Source organism: Penaeus chinensis, chromosome 3 (assembly GCF_019202785.1).
Source record: "Penaeus chinensis breed Huanghai No. 1 chromosome 3, ASM1920278v2, whole genome shotgun sequence".
In the NCBI taxonomy this organism is placed as follows: Eukaryota; Metazoa; Arthropoda; class Malacostraca; order Decapoda; family Penaeidae; genus Penaeus; species Penaeus chinensis.
In genome coordinates, this window is record NC_061821.1 from 28,083,695 (window position 1) to 28,088,694 (window position 5,000).

General features: G+C 34.7%; 1 protein-coding gene across 13 annotated transcripts in view; it reads right to left on the bottom strand.

Moving 5' to 3' along the window:
• LOC125039986 (inositol-tetrakisphosphate 1-kinase-like) overlaps positions 1 to 5,000 on the bottom strand; it is a 30,874-nt gene that overhangs the window by 25,827 nt on the left and 47 nt on the right. For 3 of the 13 annotated variants that reach the window (XM_047634463.1, XM_047634448.1, XM_047634395.1), the window contains exons 1-2: positions 4,910 to 5,000; positions 1,943 to 2,045 (exon numbers count right to left, since the gene is read on the bottom strand). The exon at positions 4,910 to 5,000 is cut by the window's right edge and continues 47 nt beyond it. The gene's annotated coding sequence lies outside the window, so the exon portion shown is untranslated. Of the gene's footprint in view, positions 1 to 1,942; positions 2,046 to 4,442; positions 4,464 to 4,753; positions 4,781 to 4,832 lie in introns of those variants that run through there. The other 10 variants (XM_047634483.1, XM_047634408.1, XM_047634501.1 and 7 more) reach the window with 9 other exon arrangements.

A 5,000-nucleotide genomic window follows, 5' to 3' on the forward strand; every position in this document is an offset into this window, starting at 1 on the left:
TAAGATTCTTAACATAACTTTTTTTTTTTTTGTGGTTTTTCAAAAAAACACATAACTACAGTACTGGCTATCATATACATCTGCTTACAACACAATTCCAAGTACAAACTCTCACACCTTACAGAGTGTTATTGGATGTTGGTCCAATCAGAGACAGAACATGATACATTTTCAGCAAGAGAAAATCATGAAAAGCTCATTAAATGTCCCCTAAGAACAATAAAGACTTTAATGTTAAACTAACATTATCTTTCATATAATATTTTCTAGGAACCAGATGAAAAATAAATATGCATCAAAACAAATCTAAAAAGAGCATAATCTACATTAATTTATTTTCTAATATATGAAAATAATATGAAAATGATTATTTCAATGCTGAAGACTTCCCTCAAATCATGTTAAATGATTATTCCAAATCTGAAAGTAAAATGTATCCACTTGCATGCATTTACACTACTTGTAATCCTTTGACATCATCATCTTTTCACTCATACAAGTGGAAATGCACAAACATGCACATGCACAAGCTTTGACAGACAAAGTGTTTTCACATCCAAATTGTGTACACTGTATCAACCATTGTTCTTGTTAAGCAACCATCATACAAACCTTTTCATGGACATTCTTTTTATCTAACTATCACAGTACCACCTTTTGAAATATCATGAGTATGATAAGGAAACCCAAGAGCTAGTGCTTCTCTGGGACTCAGTAACAAATCAAATTGCTAAACACTATCTATAGAATCATATCAGTTCACTTGCTTTATATAAATACAGTTCAACATTTTCATAGCCAACTACAATGAGAAAACAGTCATAACAAGAAACATTCTAGTCTAAATCCAAATTTCACGTACTGGAAAAAGTGAAACTAAAGGACAAATGAACTGATACTGGCAATCTAAAACACCCCTTCAGTAACAAAAATCTCTCTCTCTCTCTCTCTCTCTCTCTCTCTCTCTCTCTCTCTCTCTCTCTCTCTCTCTCTCTCTCTCTCTCTCTCTCTCTCTCTCTCTCTATATATATATATATATATATATATATATATATATACACACCTTTCTACCTTTATTTTCATATTTATCAATCAATTTATCTGCCCACAAATATTCTATATTTGTAATGAATGAAATATATTGTGAATGAAGTTAATACAGCAATGGATCAAATTCATAATTAATGCTTTATACTAAACATGAAGAAATACTTCCCTGTAACCTTTCAAATTCCTGTAAAACAATTTAAGAGGTTTAAAAGTACATCCTACAAGGCTACCCGAGAAACCATAAAAATATCAATATGTACTTCCTTTACATTTTCGTTCCAGGTGTGTTCTAACAAGTGCACCCATTTTCTTTACATACACACTACCACTACGAAAAAACTTGTAGGCCCTAACTACCTATTCTAGACAATAGCACTGAGTAAACCAATAATGTGAACATGTCTATGAAGACTGAGAAGAAAATGTCTGTAATCTGATAAAAGTTCACAAAAGGCTACAGAAATATACCTATTAATTTAAACTAGGTATATATGAGAAAAACTGTCCACCTACATAGATAGTCCACATATAAATAGAGCCTTAAAATATCATCTGATAAAGAATGGAAAAATCTATACTGTACACCACTCATTTCTTAAGGCCTACAAAAGCATATTAAACTTCTAAATGAAACAGACTAGGGAGGCTGAGGGGTCATTGTCTACATGTAATATAATATCCATGTCCAACCAAAAATGACAATAAAATTAAATTCATTGAAAAAATGCCCAGGCACAAAAGAATTGTACAACATAACTAATGACCCAAGGAAACAACTTGCTTGTAAACTTATTGAGTACATTTCAAACCAGAACTATTAATGCATAATGTACAAGTATATACACACAAAAAACACATATATCTTTAAGATGAAATTAATAAAAATCAACACCTTAATAAGGAGCCTGAAGGAAGTGCAGTGCTTCCCAGAAGGTAAAGTGGAAAGTCAGTAGCAGATCAGGCCAGAGCACCATTCACATTACTGCCATCCACATCTGCAAAGGGAAGTAAAACCTTATTTCTCATTATCTTTCCACAAATGATATTGAGATCACTTTAATAGGAGTCAATAAACAAAACATAATCAAAACTCTCCCCTAAGCTTTGGCTAAACTGAATAAGTCACTGTGGTGTTATCAAACAGTAAAATCAATTAACACTTATAATAAAACTACACCAAGCCAGTATCTATCATTGTTAGAAACTATTAGAAACTGGACGGGTATATTTTGAGAAAACTAATATATTATAAAATTAATCAGCTTATGCATAAATGGGTCAAATAAGCTGTAAAACTAGAAAATTATCTGCCTGTGCTGGGTAAACCATTTCTACATTAAGTCTTACTTCACTCCTTATCCTTATCATTACCATCACTATTATCTTCAGCAATGTTTTCATTATCCAGTGGGTGAAGGTAATAAAACTCAAAAGTAACAAAAAATTAATCCTAACGCAGTCTCTGCACTTCACGCTATTTAATATCTTCTTTACCTAATCCTCTTTAACCCCTTTCTTTGACTATAGGCAAAACAAGTTTCATGAAAGATGAGACAACAGTTTTGAAATCCTCTAAGCTTTCTTTTTCAGGTCCGGAAATGAAACCCAGGAGGATTTCAAAAGTTTTTGTTCTCTTTCAATAAATCTATTTATATGTTTTGATTGCTTGCCACTGGATTTTTCTAACTGCTTTATTGTACTACCTAGGGCTTGATCTAAGAATTATTTAGATCACATCTATTACTTGCAATATTCATAAAATGTTTCCTTTACTAAGTTAAATTCAAAAGAAATATCAACCAACACTGATAAGATAAAGTCAGCATATCAAGCTCAATGCAGATAAGAATCTATATGAAAATTTTGAAATTGCTTTCCTCTTCATCAAAGAAAACCGAAAGCACACTCTCACACTCACACTCACACCCACACCCACACCCACACCCACACCCACACTCACACTCACACTCACACTCACACTCACACTCACACTCACACTCATACTCACACTCACACACACTAGAAACAGTGAGTGTGCTCCTCAAGGTCAATACTATATCAAATACAATTATACAAGGCCTCATGTGTACTATATTTAATAAATACATAACCATCTGAAATAAACATAAGGACAATGACGTTTGCTAACCCTGGCTTCAGCTGAAAAGTACTCTTCTGCATTTGAGGTATGAGGTAATGTCTAGGGACCATAAGTTTGCTTTCTATTACTTACTTCATTCTCTTTGTAACAGGTCTATTCCATAATCTTTGGCTCTACATATGAAACCTAAGCCAGTAATTCCAGAGAATATCTGTATATACAAGACCATGAATTTGGTCTTAATGAAATGTTAATGATATCTACTGATCAGATATGCCAGTATTAGTTTTAGTCAACAAACCAAATATGTTGATGTTTATTAAGGCTTGACACCACTCTAATTTATATGTATGTATGGTCAGCATAATCTAATACAATCCAGAAAATAAAAAAATGAAGATCATAACTTATAATAGAACAAAAATGACACCCAGTCATAAAGAATGACCTTGTCAGTAAAGGACAATGATGCAATCACATATCAAAAATCCTATTCACAATGACTCAAGAAATCCCTGCAATAGAGTCTAACAAACCTCCATGTATATTCTGGCAAGACTGAGTTTGCAAACCACCCAAGCAATTTATCATCAAATAAGGAACCAGTTCCAGCTGTTTTGCCAGAATATTTATTGTGGATTTTTTGCCTTTGCCAGAGTGCATACATGGATCTGGTTAATCTAGCTGACTTAAGAGGTGTATAGAGGGGCAAATCAACATTTCCTTTGGAAACACTTCGCTGCCAGCGATATTTGTACAAAAACTATCGCGCTCTCTATAGACTTGCCAAATAGTCTTGACACAAGGAAGGCTTGCATACAAAACATTTAATTTGATAACACAGGTACATATGCGATAAAAAGATTACTGTTTACAACAGAAAAACATCAAATAATACTGTAGCTGCCATACTTCACTTTAGGAAAGTCTTGCAAAACTTTCTAATACAAATATATTTAGCAAGGGCTGTGTTTATGTTGATTTCTTATTTACTGGTAAATTGTTAGGGATGCCAACAAGCTCTACCCATCCCTAATATACATGGTTTGTCTGCCTTTGCCAAATGGTAATGCACAGATGTCATGATATCACTGGCCTTGGCTGCATTATCATTGATCCACAGACATCAATAGTGTTCTTTAGAATTTTCATAGACATACCTTACATTTCCTTTTCTTTGTGCAATCCTTCTCAGATCATACACTAATCAAACAAACAATATCAATTACCATAATAATAACATATAAATCATCACACACACACATATATATATATATATCACATTATTTACATCAACTCTCCAAGAACCAAACTGTACAAACTGGCCAATGCAAAGAAGCTACCCCATAAGTTCACCTTCACTTGTCCTTAGACGCAGTTACAATATCATTTGTCCTCACACACACCCTTTTCACCATCACGTGTCCTTACACACGCACGATATGAACCATCACCATCACTGCATCATAACCTGTCCTTACGCACTATAATGATTATGATATAACCACTACCATTATCTGTCCTCACGCACACATCTCAACCACCACATGTCACCTGTTCACCATCACACCCCCCTTCACCATCACCTGTCCTCACACTCACGATATGAACCATCACCATCACTTGCACCATAACCTGTCCTCACACACCAGTATGACAATGATACAGCCACTACCATCACCTGTTCACCATCACACCCCCTTCGCCATACCCTGTCCTCACACACCAGTATGATAATGATACAGCCACTACCATCACCTGTCCCCACACACGCTTCGTATGATAAGCGCCGCCCGCCCCACGTCAGGTAAAGATGCTGGTGTAGGAGCCGATAACACGGGGGCTCAGG